This window comes from Capra hircus, chromosome 26 (genome assembly GCF_001704415.2).
Source record: "Capra hircus breed San Clemente chromosome 26, ASM170441v1, whole genome shotgun sequence".
Lineage (NCBI taxonomy): Eukaryota > Metazoa > Chordata > Mammalia > Artiodactyla > Bovidae > Capra > Capra hircus.
Window position 1 is genome coordinate 50954825 of NC_030833.1, and position 15511 is coordinate 50970335.

Below are 15511 nucleotides of genomic sequence, written 5' to 3' on the forward strand. Positions count from 1 at the left end.
ATATTATTCCTGTGTTGGCCTCTCTTTCAGACAAGCACTCAGATTCAAGTCCTCATAGATAATCAACCGTGGTGGAAAAAGACCTTCTCCTTCCTATTAGTTCCAATAAAAGTCCCAGATTGTACCTCATTAGTCTGGGATGGATCCCGTGACTATCTGTGAACCAATCACTGAGGCCCACTAGATGGAATGCTATGATTGGTGAGGCAAGGGTCATATGCCCTTCCTTGAAACTGGGGGACTAGTCTCAGCCTCATCTAATCACATGTATAAAAATAGGAAAATTGAGATAGTATATCCTGAAGAATGGAAAGTGTATGTTTGATATGCAAAAACATTGTAGAGTCTGTTAGCTAAGATTATATTAGAATGTGAGTGCCAAAATAGCTAAAAATCATAGTGATTTAAACAAAAATGGAAGTTTATTTCTCTCTCATATTCAAGAAGCCAAATGGTAGTCATATCAGAACTGTTTAAGCACTTGTAGTATAAGACATAAAACTTAATTATCTTGTTATTGTTCTCTATAGGATTTCTAGTCTAAAGGTCACCTCATTGTCCAAGATAAATGCTGTAGCTCCAGCTATTACATCTTTATCTCCCCAACAAATATAAGAAAGTATAAGAGAAGACAGATTTCCCTCCCCCCTCAACTTTATACATTACCTCCAGATACATTCCATTGACTGGAACATAATCATTTGGCCATATCTAGCTACAAAAGTCAGAGAAGGCAATGGCAACCCACTCCAGTACTCTTGCCTGGGAAATCCCATGAATGGAGGAGCCTGGTAGGCTGCAGTCCAAGGGATCACTAAGAGTCAGACATGACTGAGCGACTTCACTTTCACTTTTTACTTTCACGCATTGGAGAAGGAAATGGCAACCCACTCCAGTGTTCTTCCCTAGAGAATTCCAAGGACGGGGGAGTCTGGTGGGCTGCCATCTATAGGGTCGCACAGAGTCGGACATGACTGAAGTGACTTAGCAGCAGCAGCAGCTATAAAAGAGGCTGGGAAATCTGTTCTTTTTTTCTGAGGAACCAAACACTGAACCAAAAATTGGAGTTTAAAAATTGGGGAGAGAACAATGAATACTGGGGGAAAACTATAAGTTTTTAATACAATGAGCTAAATAATTATAGTGCAATACAAGCTAGTAAGTGATAATAAAACAAAATAAAGGGATGACACGTTTGGCTTTATATTTCTGGAACTCTAAGCAGCTATAATTCAAACTGGTCTCCTGGTAACACTGTCAAATTAGGGAATCATTGATCCAGAAGAATACTAAATCATGATAAAAGTCAAACTGTGTCAGCCAGAGACTTTAGGTACATCACTTATATAGCTGTAGACATTCACTGGTGACATTTTTTTGAAAGTAATAATGAAATAATTTTTCAGACATTGGGAGTTTATCATTTCAGATCTTCAAATAATGTCACAAACAGTCACAAGTAGTTTACATGACAACGTTGAGGATAATAGTAAGTAAATGTTTTCCCTGTTCTATTATTAAGAAACCAGAAGCAAAGCCAAACCAACAGAGTATTTCAGAACTGTATAAAGTCTGCAGAATAAAATGAAGAGCTTCATTTCAAAGATTTTTGCTAACATGGATTCAACATACACTTCCACACTCCCCTCCCAGAGATACACGACCCTGCCAGTACTAAGCATAACCATTCATTCAGCACAGTCCCCACATTTTCAGCTAAATCTTTTTGTAATGTTGTCATTCTGGGTAAAACTCTCTGAAAATATCCATTCTTGTTGAAATTTCACACTTCTTTTTACAGTTTTGAAACCACTAAAGAAGAGTGGATGAGCAGAGTAGGAGAGAAAGAAATAATAACTAAAATAAAATTTCCCTCTCAAGAATACCCTCCAAATGCCAAAATCATTGAAAAGATCTAATCAAGCCAAGAAATAAACACAATCAACTTCTATAATTGTTTGCAAACACCAGAAGAAGCATAAGATGATCATCAAAATAATTGCAAAAAGCATTATTCTAAAAAGAACAACCATAATTCTAAAACTATGTTATATATTTACAGCATAGTCCTCTCGGAAAGTAATATTAGAAACAGACAAGAATAAGTGATGATATCAAAGATATGAACAATTAATACTGTACTGGATTTATCAAATATATTAAATGTTGGAATACACACACACAGAGCCATTAAGAATATATATTTTTTGGATGCACATACAACATTTATAAAAGTAAACAATTTTAGGCCTTTGAAATAATCTTAATAAATCCCAAAACATCAATATACAACTCAGATTACTTCAACTATAGTGCAATAAAATTTTAAATTAATGCTAAAAATATATAGTTATTAAGAGCTTTCAAATGCTTGAAAATTAAATAACATAAGACCAGGTAACTCATGGAGTGAAACAAACAAACAAACAAACAGAGAAAATAAGGATCTGCTTAGAACTGAACATGAACAAAACACCACTCATGTAAAAAATTGCTTGACATAGCTAAGCCAACACTTAGAAGGAAATTGATTGTTCTACAAGCACTCATTAAGAATTAAGGTTAAAAATAGAAATCTTTATTACTTCTTCTTACCTCTTTGGATGTGCTTTGTTACCCTCCTCAATTCTCTGAGTTAGATGCTGTGCTTAAATGACTAATAAGTATATGAAAATATGCTCAGCCTCATTAATATTCAGAGATAAGCAAATGAAAACAATGAGATACAAGGCTGGTTTGTTACACACATCTGCATAGTCCACATTTGCATTCCACACATCAGGAAAAAGAAGGAAATAGAGAGGAATGGGAAATCCCTTCCTTTAAAAAGTACATGGCCTAAAAAATACACACATGACCACAGCTCAAAACCAACAGACCAGAACTTGGTCATATGACTATACATGACACCTCAGAGCTTTCTTAAGGTCTGGGATATGTATATTTTATAGTATGGCTTTCATATACCAAGATGATAACTGGCGTTTTACATTACTGTTGAAGGAGCAGAGAATGGATACTGAGCAGAGAGCTGGCATGCTCTGTCACAGTCGACTTATTCTATGAAGGTTCCAGCTCCCTTCTGATGTTCTCATTTAGTTGTAAAAATGTCTTTGCTGCTCAGATTTGGGTTTCAAGAACATGCCAAAATTAGCTTTGGAAAGAAAAAATATTTAATTTATAAGCATGTACCTTTTATGGAGTTTTCAAATTAACGCTATCTGTGGTCTTATAAAGTGGAACTGATTAGGAAGTTCAGACCCTGAGGACTGATGGCAGTCAACTATGTATACTTAAAATCAGACTATTTTGCATTTCTGTTCATGATATTCCATGATTTGCTAATGTTTTTATCTTTTCAGTTCTTCACCCTAAGAAAAATGTATAAACCTCCTTGCATGCTATAACAAGAATTTTAACACCTCTTTTATATCTCTATTAAATGAATGGGTATTTGACAAATATATTGTTTAACTGAATACAGAGCAGAATATTTTCTTTGGAATAACTGACTCCTCTCAATTAATATGAAAAGCCATAATTTCCTCTCAGACCCTTTCCACACTTATTTCCCAGGAAACAAGATAGCCCAGGCTTATCAGTTTATAAAAGTCTGATTTCTTTATACAGAAACATTCTAGTCTTCAACCTTCAAGGCAAAATCTTAAGATTCTGTCACACACAGAAAGAATCAAGAGACCTATTGTCACGTATGACTGACTCATGATAGAAGCAAGCAGGAAAATGAGAATAAATGGGTAGAAAAGCAAAAACCAAGAGGTGGAGGGTTGTGATACAAAGCAAGGTGCTAGCACTAGAGTTCAAGGTCATTGCACTTACATTAAGGGCCAGCAGATCTTTGATCAAGGGTCCAAGATCCTCACCCCATTGACTGAACAGGGATGAAATATCACTTTTTATTCTGCCTCTTCTCTGCTGTCCCCCATAGCACTCAAAGAAATGTAGATACACAAGCAAAATCCATCTAACATTTGCATTTGTTCCCCAAAAGTGCATAAGAGAGAGAATAATGTAGGAAGTGACACTATCTCTTTCCTGGGGTGCCACTGACTGCCTATCAGAGTCAGTGCTGGTACCAGGTATGTGTCTGTGCAGAGGCATTACCCTTCGCTGGTCCCCAAGCCTACTTCTGAAGTCTTGGGAGAGGTTTAGCAGGGAAGGGTAGGTACAAGATAGGCAAAAATGGAAAATGATTAAGAGGAGCTATAAACACCAAAGTTGATAAAAGATGGTGTCTGAGCTGAACTGTGTCCATAACATATTTTTACCTCAGTTTCCCCATTTGTGAAATTACAATAATAATTTTTTTACCCCTTAAGAGTTTTTGTAATCACTAAAATGAGTCAACATATATAAGAGCTTAGAATAGCTAGCCCATAATAACAGCTCTGCAAGTCTTACCTGTGACTGTATGCTACGTTAAACTACCTTTAGAAAGCAGTCCACATAGGCTCCAGCCAACAACTGTTCCACTGAAAGCAGGACCTTTTCTGGTGCTCAAGCTCCATCTTGATGCGTTTCACATCTCTGTCTCACTGCCTCTCTCAGCAGAGCCAGTCTGAACATCTTCCGTGCTGAGCTGGTGCATGTAGCTAAGGAAACAAAGACAATGACAAAGCTGTATATGCTGCTACCCGGTTCATAATATGTTACCTGTAACATGGAAAAGAACTACATAGTGAAACTGAAACGCTGAGACCCAGATTACAGTTTTCCCTTTGTATATAACTGCCATTTCTTGAGGGCCTTCAGTGTGACCGGCACTGTGTACTTCCCACTTTCCATGTTGCCATGAACTGAATGTTTTCATCCACCCCCCCAAAAAAATCCATGTCTAGGCCTTAAAACCCAGTGTGATGTTGTTTGGAGGTTGGGCCTTTGGGAAGTAATTAGGGTTAGATGAGGTCATAAGGTTAGAGTCCCAGCGATAGGATTTGTATCCTTATAAGAACCACCACCAAAGGACTCTCTCTCTCTCATTCTCTCTTTCTACCATATCAGGACACAGCAAGTGTGTCAACCATGCTGACACCAAGATTTCACATTTCTAGCCTCCAGAGTTGTGAGGAAAGAAATTATTTTTATTTAAGCCACTTGATTTATGGTATTTTGTTAAGGCAGCTTGAGCTGACTAAGAAAGAGGCATTATTCTTTGTTCTCATCAGGGTGCACAAAACCCAGTCTCTGCCCTCAGAGGACTTACAGCTTAGTGATTAAATACTAATCTCAAAGCAATTACTTAGTATGACAAGAAAATACAACAATGATAGTTCAAGGAAGAAATATGTAAACTACCCCCTATATATATGCCCATAGCTTTCTGCCAAAAGCAAGGTATTTATTTCTGTCTTCATGATAGCAAGAAGTGAAATTTGAAAATACGAAGCACCATTTGTTTTCCCATTCATCATCCTGGCAAATTCTCCAGAGCTATGCTTCTCTCATTCTCTTCCTCACACTTTCCCCGCTCCTGTGTGTGTGTGTGTGTGTGTGTGTACACATTTCCCGTCACTTAGAAATCACCAATATCCTAAGGTTTCACAACAATCTTGCCCTCCTGAGTGACGGTGGTTTCAGAACCAAGGACAGCACCTGAGCCCTCCCATTCCCATACTTTTAATTTTGTATTTACACCTGTGAAAGTGGTGTGACAAGATTTATTCTACAGTCACAGGTTAAGCCATCCCTCATACACCACTCTAAGAAAATAATACTAATAGTAAAACAATAGCAATGATATCTAACATTCATTGTGTTCTTACTATATGGTATACATGCATTATTATCTCCAGCATTTAAATTGAGAGATATTCAGCAAATGGAGGTCAAGTGACTTGCCCAAGATCACACAAATAGAGTTAAGGCAGAATTGGAACCTACATTAGGTAATTATATTATTATTCAATTTGACATTTTTAATTATATAACTGAAATTATTGTTTCTCTGAAACATATTTCTAGAATAAGGTATTGTTGTTTAGGAAGGTTATGTGCATTCCACCAGACAAATATTACACTGTTGATCACAATTTAATTAAATTTGGGTCACTGAGCTCCAATGAACTCAGGTAACATGTGGGGTCTCCAGCAAAAAAGTCAAGCTGTGAGGCTGAGTCAGGGGCTCCTTGTGTTAGCTACTGCCTTCAGTCCTAGCCTGTGAGTGATGTATTTACTGCCACCAATAGGGAAGAATCCAGAACGGGGAAGTAATGGAAAATTACTGTCTTTCACAGACTTTGCTGGATATTTTTGCAACATTTTAAAATTTTGATATTCACCTTTAAAAATAAAAGTGTTCAACTATGAATACACACTCGAGACAGAAATAAGACCAAGAGGAAGAATTTATTCATTTCGTAGTACCCAATCACTCTTTTATTTTTTGTGTATTCCTCCAGTCCTGTATTTATAAAATTAGTTTCATCAAGTAGGGGAACAACCAGTCCCCATCCCTGCTTCAGTTGTGAAGCACTTATCAGCTAAACATATTGAGACTTCAAGTAAACTTTCATTTGAAGAATGCCAATAATTTTTAATTAAGCATTTAAAATTTATCTAGTAATGGTTTTAGATAATTTTGTAGATACTTTCAAGTTGAATTTCGTTCATAAACTGTAAATATTTGGAGCTGATTTAGTGACCCCACGGAAGAAAACAAGGAAACATGAATCTCAGGATTTCAGGAATTCAGATATCAACTTGCTGTCTACTCAAAAACCACTAGGTGGTACTAGGTAATTTTTCTTTTCCCTTAAAGTGAGACGTGTGTGTGTGTGTGTGCGCGCGCGCGCGCGCCCGTGTCTCCTCTCTCGGTCCTGTTAAGAACGGTGAAAAAAGTGCAGTATGCTTAAAGGAAATCTGGGGGTTAATGAAAAAGTTCCCAAATTGGACTGTGGTGATGGCTCACAAATTTAAATCATAAATTTTTGCTAAACCAGCTTGAATTGTACTTCAATAAAATAGTTCAAAGAGGAAAAAAGCTAAAATAAACATTTCCATACATGGCACATCTTGAAATTTACGTATACTTTGTCTATATATTCATAAAAAACTCTCTGGTTAGCTACAAGTTAAAAATTTTAATTCATGTATATAATCTGAATCAATGTAATTAAGCATATATTTAAACTCTTTTCCTGTGTTTAGGCAGTACTCTCATATAGAAATAATCCAGTATTTAGTTTTGGCCTTTTCAACATCCTCTTTACCATGCAGAGTACCTCCATGTTGTTCATAGTGGACCTTGAAGGCATTACACTGGCTGGAAAAACAAAAAACAAACAAACAAAAAAACAGAGAAAACAAACATCACCTGATCCTACTTATGTTACTGTGCTAAGTCACTTCAGTCATGATCCTTCAGTAGGATCTTTGGAACCTACTTATATGTGGATTAAAAAAAAAAAAAAAAAGAACTCATAGACACAAAGAACAGATTGGTGATTACCAGAGGTGGAGGGTGAGGGGTACAAAATGGGTTGTTGTTCAGTCACTAAGTCGTCTCTGACTCTTTCGACCCCATGAACTGCAGAATACCAGGCTTCCCTGTCCTTCACTGTCTCCTGGAGTTTGCTCAAACTCATGTCCATTGAGTCAGTGATGCCATCCAACCATCTCAGCCTCTGTCACTTCCTTCTCCTTTTGCCTTCAATCATTCCCAGCATCAGGTGGCCAAAGGATAGGACCTTCAGCTTTTGCATCAGTCCTTCTAATCATATTCAGGGTTGATTTCCTTTAGGATTGACAGATTTGATCTTGCTGTCCAAGGGACTCTCAAGAGTCTTCTCCAGCACCACAATTTGAAAGAATCAATTTTTCAGCACTCAGCCTTCTTTATGATCCAACTCTCATACCCGTACATGACTACTAGAAACACCATATCTTTGACCAGATGGACCTTCGTTGGCAAAGTGATCTGCTTTTTTACTAACACTGTCTAGGTTTGTCAGCTCTCCTTCCAAGGAGCAAGCATCTTTTAATTTCATGGCTGCAGTCACCAGCCACAGTGATTTTGGAGCCCAAGAAAACTGTTACTGTTTCCACATTTTCCCCATCATTTGCCATGAAGTGATGGAACTGGATGCCATGATCTTCGTTTCTTGAATGTTGAGTTTTAAGTCAGCTTTTATATGGGGAGAAATACTTTTATATGGGGAGAAGTTATATATTACAGAAATACTTTCTGTATTTCAGAAAGTACCAACTTCCAGCCATAAAGTCAGTCATTCATGGGGATATATTGTACACAGCATGGTGACTATAATATTAATATATCCATTGGATATTTGATGCATTTCATAATTAAAACTTGCTGAGCAGCACCACAGCAGGAGCAGTGGCTAGGAGGCACTGGAACGACTTTGAGACAGCCCACATCCAGCGGCAAAGGAGAAGCCCCAGCAAGATGGTAGGAGGGGCAAAATCAGTCTAGAATCAAACCCCATACCACCAGAGACACTCAGAGGGCTCAAACAAACTTAGTGCACACCAGGACCCAGAGACCCCACAAAGACTGAGTCAGAACTGTGTTTGAGTATCTCCTGAGGAGTGGACTGCTGCAGAGGCAGGGGCTCTGGGTGCAGTAGACCTGGGTATGGCATAAACCCTCTGCGAGGAGGTCGCCATTAATCTACCATAGGGCCATGAGAACTTACACAGGACTGGAAAACAGATTCTTAGAGGGCACAAATAAAACCTGTGTACACCAGGACCCAGGAGAAAGGAGCAGTCACACCACAAGAGACTGACACAGACTTGCCTGTGAGTGTCCAGTAGTCTCTGGCAGAGGCATAGGTCAGCTGAGGCCTGCTGCAAGGTACAGGACACTGAGAGCAATGGTGCCTGCATGGGACCTTCACCTCCACCATAGTTTGGCCTAAGGTCAAATAATAGGGAGGGAACAAAGCCCCACCCATCAACAGAAAATTGGATTAAAGATTTGCTGAGCATAGCCCCACCCATCAGAACAACACCCAGTTTCCCCCTCAATCAGTCTCTCCCATCAGGAAGCTTCCATAAGCCTCTTATCCTTCTCCATCAGAGGGCAGACACACTGAAAACCATGCATGGAAAACTAACCAGTCTGATCACATGGACCACAGCCTTGTCTAACTCAATGAAACTATGAGCCATGCTGTGTAGGGCCACCCAATATGGACGGTCATGGTATAGAGTTCTGACAAAACGTGGTCCACTGGAGAAAGGAATGGCAAGCCATTTCAGTACTCTTGCCTTGAGAACCCCATGAACAGTGTGAAAAGGCAAAAAGATAAGTCACAGAAAGATGAATTCCCCAGGTCAGTTCAGTTCAGTTCAGTCGCTCAGTCGTGTCCGACTCTTTGTGACCCCATGAATCACAGCACGCCAGGCCTCCCTGTTCATCACCATCTCCCGTAATTCACTCAGACTCACATCCATTAAGTCCGTGATGCCATCCAGCCATCTCATCCTCAGTCGTCACCTTCTCCTCCTGCCCCCAATCCCTCCCAGCATCAGAGTTTTTTCCAATGAGTCAACTCCTCTCATGAGGTGGGCAAAGTACTGGAGTTTTAGCTTTAGCATCGTTCCTTCCAAAGAAATCCCAGGGTTGATCTCCTTCAGAATGGACTGGTTAGAACTCCTTGCAGTCCAAGGGACTCTCAAGAGTCTTCTCCAACAGCACAGTTCAAAAGCATCAATTCTTCGGCGCTCAGTCTTCTTCACAGTCCAACTCTCACATCCATACATGACCACAGGAAAAACCATAGCCTTGACTAGACGGACCTTAGTCAGCAAAGTAATGTCTCTGCTTTTGAATATGCTATCTAGGTTGCTCATAACTTTTCTTCCAAGGAGTAAGCGTCTTTTAATTTCATGGCTGCAGTCACCATCTGCAGTGATTCTGGAGCCCAAAAAAATAAAGTCTGACATCGTATCCACTGTTTCCCCATCTATTTCCCATGAAGTGATGGGACCGGATGCCATGATCTTCATTTTCTGAATGTTGAGCTTAAGGCCAACTTTTTCGCTCTCCTCTTTCACTTTCATCAAGAGGCTTTTTAGCTTTTCACTTTCTGCCATAAGCGTGGTGTCATCTGCATATCTGAGGTTATTGATATTTCTCCCGGCAATCTTGATTCCAGCTTGTGTTTCTTCCAGTCCAGCGTTTCTCATGATGTACTGTGCATAGAAGTTAAATAAGCAGGGTGACAATATACAGCCTTGATGTACTCCTTTTCCTATTGGGAACCAGTTTGTTGTTCCATGTCCAGTTCTAACTGTTGCTTCCTGACCTGCATACAGATTTCTCAAGAGGCAGGTCAGGTGGTCTGGTATAGATACCAAGGGAACATTTCATGCAAAGATGGGCTCGATAAAGGACAGAAATGGTATGGACCTAACAGAAGTAGAAGATATTAAGAAGAGGTAGCAAGAATACACGGAAGAACTGTACAAAAAAGATCTTCACGACCCAGATAGTCATGATGATGTGATCACTAATCTCCAACCAGACATCTTGGAATGTGAAGTCAAGTGAGCCTTAGAAAGCATCACTACGAACAAAGCTAGTGGAGGTGATGGAATTCCAATTGAGCTGTTTCAAATTCTGAACGATGATGCTGTGAAAGTGCTGCACTCAATGTGCCAGCAAATTTGGAAAACTCAGCAGTGGCCACAGGACTGGAAAAGGTCAGTTTTCATTTCAATTCCAAAGAAAGGCAATGCCAAAGAATGCTCAAACTACCGCACAAATGCACTCATCTCACATGCTAGTAAAGTAATGCTCAAAATTCTCCAAGCCAGGCGGCGCCTGATATGCTACTGGAGATCAGTGGAGAAATAACTCCAGAAAGAATGAAGAGATGGAAACAAAGCAAAAATAGCACCCAGTTGTGGATGTGACTGGTGATGGATGTAAAGTTCGATGCTATAAATGCAATATTGCATAGGAACCTGAAATGCTAGGTCCATGAATCAAGGCAAATTGGAAGTGGTCAAACAAGAGATGACAAGAGTGAACATCGACATTTCAGGAATTAGCAAACTAAAATGGACTGGAATGGGTGAATTTAACTCAAATGACCATTATATCTATCCTGTGGGCAAAAATCCCATAGAAGAAATGGAGTAGGTATCATAGTCAACAAGAGAGTCCAAAATGCAGTACTTGGATGCAATCTCAAAAATGACAGATTTCTGTACGTTTCCAAGGCAAACCATTCAATATCACAGTAATCCAAGTCTATGCCCCTACCAGTAATGCTGAAGAAGCTGAAGTTGAACAGTTCTTTGAAGACCTACAAGACCTTCTAGAACTAAAACCCAAAAAAGATGTCCTTTTCATTAAGGGGACTGGAATGCAAAAGTAGGAAGTCAAGAAACATCTGGAGTTACAGTCAAATTTGGCCTTGGAGTACAGAATAAAGCAGGGCAAAGGCTAATAGAGTTTTGCCAGAGAATGAACTGGTCATAGCAAACACCCCCTTCCAACAACACAAGAGAAGACTCTACACATGGACATCACCAGATGGTCAATACAGAAATCAGACTGATTCTATTCTTTGCAGCCAAAGATGGAGAAGCTTTATACAGTCAGCAAAAACAAGACTGGGAGCTGACCATGGCTCAGATCATGAACTCCTTATTGCCAAATTCAGACGTAAATTGAAGAAAGTAGGGAAAACCACTAGACCATTCAGGTATGACTTAAATCCATTACAATTATACAGTGGAAGTGATAGATTCAAGGGATTAGATCTGATAGACAAGAGTGCCTGAAGAATTATGGATGGAGGTTCGTGATATTGTACAGGAGGTGGTGATCAAGACCATCCCCAAGAAAAAGAAAGGCAAAAAGGTTGTCTGTGGAGGCCTTACAAATAGCTGTGAAAAAAAGACAAGCAAAAGGAAAAGGAGAAAAGGAAAGATATACCCATCTGAATGCAGAGTTACAAAGAATAGCAAGGAGAGATAAGAAAGCCTTCTTCAGTTATCAATGCAAATAAATAAGAGGAAAACAATAGAATAGGAAAGACTAGAGATCTCTTCAAGGAAATTAGAGATTCCATGGGAACATTTCATGCAAAGATGGGCACAATAAAGGACAGAAATGGTATGGACCTAACAGAAGCAGAAGATATTAAGAAAGGATGGCAAGAATAACTGCACAAAAAAGATCTTCATGATCCAGATAACCACAATGGGGTGATCACTCACCGAGAGCCAGAGATCCTGGAATGCAAAGCCAAGTGGGCCTTAGGAAGCGTCACTACGAATAAAGCTAGTGGAGATGATGGAATCCAGTTGAGCTATTTCAAATCCTGAAAGATGATGCTGTGATAGTGCTGCACTCAATATGTCAGCAAATTTGGAAAACTCACCAGTGGCCACAAGACTGGAAAATGTCAGTTTTCATTCCAATCTCAAAGAAAAGGCAATGCCAAAGAATGCTCAAACTACCATACAATTGCGCTCATCTCACAAGCTAGTAAAGTAACGCTCAAAATTCTCCAAGCCAGGCTTCAACAGTATGTGAACTGTGAACTTCCAGATGTTCAAGCTGAATTTAGAAAAGGCAAAGGAACGAGATCAAATTGCCAAGATCCACTGGATCATCGAAAAACCAAAAGAGTTCCAGAAAAACATCTACTTCTGCTTTACTGACTATGCCAAAGACTTTGACTGTGTGAATTGCAACAAACTGTGGAAAATTCTTAAAAGAGATGGGAATACCAGACCACCTGACCTGCCTCTTGAGAAATCTGTATGCAGGTCAAGAAGTAACAGAACCAGACATGGAACAACACACTGGTTCCAAATAGGGAAAGGAGTATGTCAAGGCTGTATATTGTCACCCTGCTTATTTAACCAATATGCAGAGTACATCATGAAAAACACTAGGCTCAATGAAGCACGAGGTGGAATCAAGATTGCCAGGAAAAATATCAATAACCTCAGATATGCAGATAATACCACCCTTATGGCAGAAAACGAAGAAAGAGCCTCTTGATGAAAGTGAAAGAGAAGAGTGAAGAAGTTGGCTTGTAACTCAACATTCAGAAAATTAAGATCATGGCATCCAGTCCCGTCACTTCATGGCAAATAGATGGGGTAACAGTGGAAACAGTGACAGACTTTATTTTGGGGGCTTCAAAATCACTGCAGATTGTGACTGCAGCCATGAAATTAAAAAATGCTTGTTCTTTGGAAGAAAAGTTATGACCAACTTAGACAGCATATTAAAAATCACAGATATTACTTTGCCAAAAAAAAGTCCATCTTGTCAAAGCTATGTTTTTTCCAGTAGTCATGTATGGATGTGAGAGCTGGACTATAAAGAAAGCTGAGTGCTGAATTGCTGCTTTGAACTGTGGTGTTGGAGAAGACTCTTGAGAGTCCCTTGGACTGCAAGAAGATCAAACCAGTCCATCCTAAAGGAAATCAGGCCTGAATATTCATTGGAAGGACTGATACTGAAACTCCAATACTTTGGCCACCTGATGTGAAGAACTGACTCATTGGAAAAGACCCTGATGCTGGCAAAGATTGAAGGCAGGAGAAGGGGACGAGAGAGGATGAAATGGTTGGATGGCATCACTGACTCAACGGACATGAGTAAATTCTGGGAGTTGGTGACAGACAGGGAGGCCTGACGTGCTGTAGTTCAAGGGGGTTGCAAAGAGTCAGAGACAACTGAACGACTGAACTGAACTGAACTGAACCTGATCTAATACTTCTTCCTGATAAAAAACCATGGACCATTAATGACATGATATGACTTGATTTTCTGGGGCCCCATGTGAGCTCGTCTGAGATTAGAGCATGCTGTTGATTGCCCTATGGCCTCCTGGCATGTCTTTCTGTAGAGTCCTCCCTCACTGACTCAGGATTTAGCAATCATCTCTTGGACCCGAAACTACTATTAAGAGAAAATGCCTGGACTTGCCTGACTGGACTAGCTCACCACCCATCCTCACTAGGCCCCACTCAGCCAACCTGCCAGCTGACTATAGGTGCCCAAGTCCAGCCAAGATTAGCAGAACCACTCAATTAACTTGCAGATCCATACAAATAATAAAAGATGGTTAGTGTTTATGCCACTTACATTTTGAGGTGTTTGCAGCAATAATTGCTGATAAGGTAGCCGGGCTACTGCAGCTTAGACTGTCTTCTCTGCCTCTGGCATAACCTAGATGGGTTCAGTTCAGTTCAGTTCAGTTCAGTCGCTCAGTCAGCCTCTGTCTGACTCTTTGTGTCTGACTCTTTGCAACCCCTTGGACTGCAGCACACCACGCTTCTCTGTCCATCACCAACTCCCAAAGCTTGCTCAAACTACAATGGGTTAGAGTCAACCATACTAGAGTGAAAAACAGAAGTTAAGATGGATGAGAACTTAAAGTTGTATTACAGCTTCTAAACAAATTTACAACAACCAAAATACTCTTTGAACTGGATCCAAGCTCTATAATCTGTAAGTTAAGCCTATATATTTAACTTAAATTCATATTCTTCAAAATGTGTGAGGTGATACTCTTTCATTCTCCCATAGACTAACATGTCCACATGGTTCTTCCACCATTCATCACTTTTTTCTGCCCACCCCAAGGCAGTTTGTCAAATTATATTAACTTAAACAACAATTTTAACTAACTTCTCTTAGAAACACACAGATCTGACTATTTCAGAGTATCTAAGCCAATGATACCATGTCATTTATGCCTAAAACACTTCTAGAATGTTGTTAGATGGCAAGTACAACATAATTATCAAGCATATATAGGATGTTTTCTTCATTTGGCAAATTAGTCAACATTCACACGCAAATAACAGAAAATGAATGTCTATGATTTGATTACAGAATTCTTAAGATCTGTTGCAAAAGGAAGGTTTAATGGCCTGACAGAATGGCCATTACCCTTGTTGATTCTATTTTCTCACACTGTAAACCATTTTCTTTCCCAGAACTCTCCTAGCTTTCAAACGGCTCTATTTCTTGGATAAAGTTCCACTATACACTCTACCTTACACAAAAACATTTTGAAAACCTTGCTATTCAGTGTGGTCCATGAATCAGGAATATCACAAACCCCATCCAAACATGCTGAATCAGAATCTGCATTTTAAAAAAAATCTCCAAGTAATTACTTTTTACTCTTAATTATACTACTATTATTTTCATTTATTATTTCATTTCAGGCTCTATTTAGTTCTTATACTTAGTCATAACTTGGAGACCATGGCAGTGGATTTCCCTATTGTTTTCAGTGGTTAGGCAGGCAGTCTTTTTTTTTTTCCTTCTTCCTTAAAGAGCCTGTCTTAAAAAGGCTGTAGGTTCCAATTGTGTGTGTCCACTTACATACGGTTTGCAGGCCCTCTATATCTATGGATTTGAAACCCATGAATATGGACTGCTGACTGTACTAGCCAATTTATATGAGGGGCTTGACCTGTGGATTTGGTATCTGTGGGGGCTTCTGAAACCAATCCCAAAGACACTGAAGGAGTGTACTTC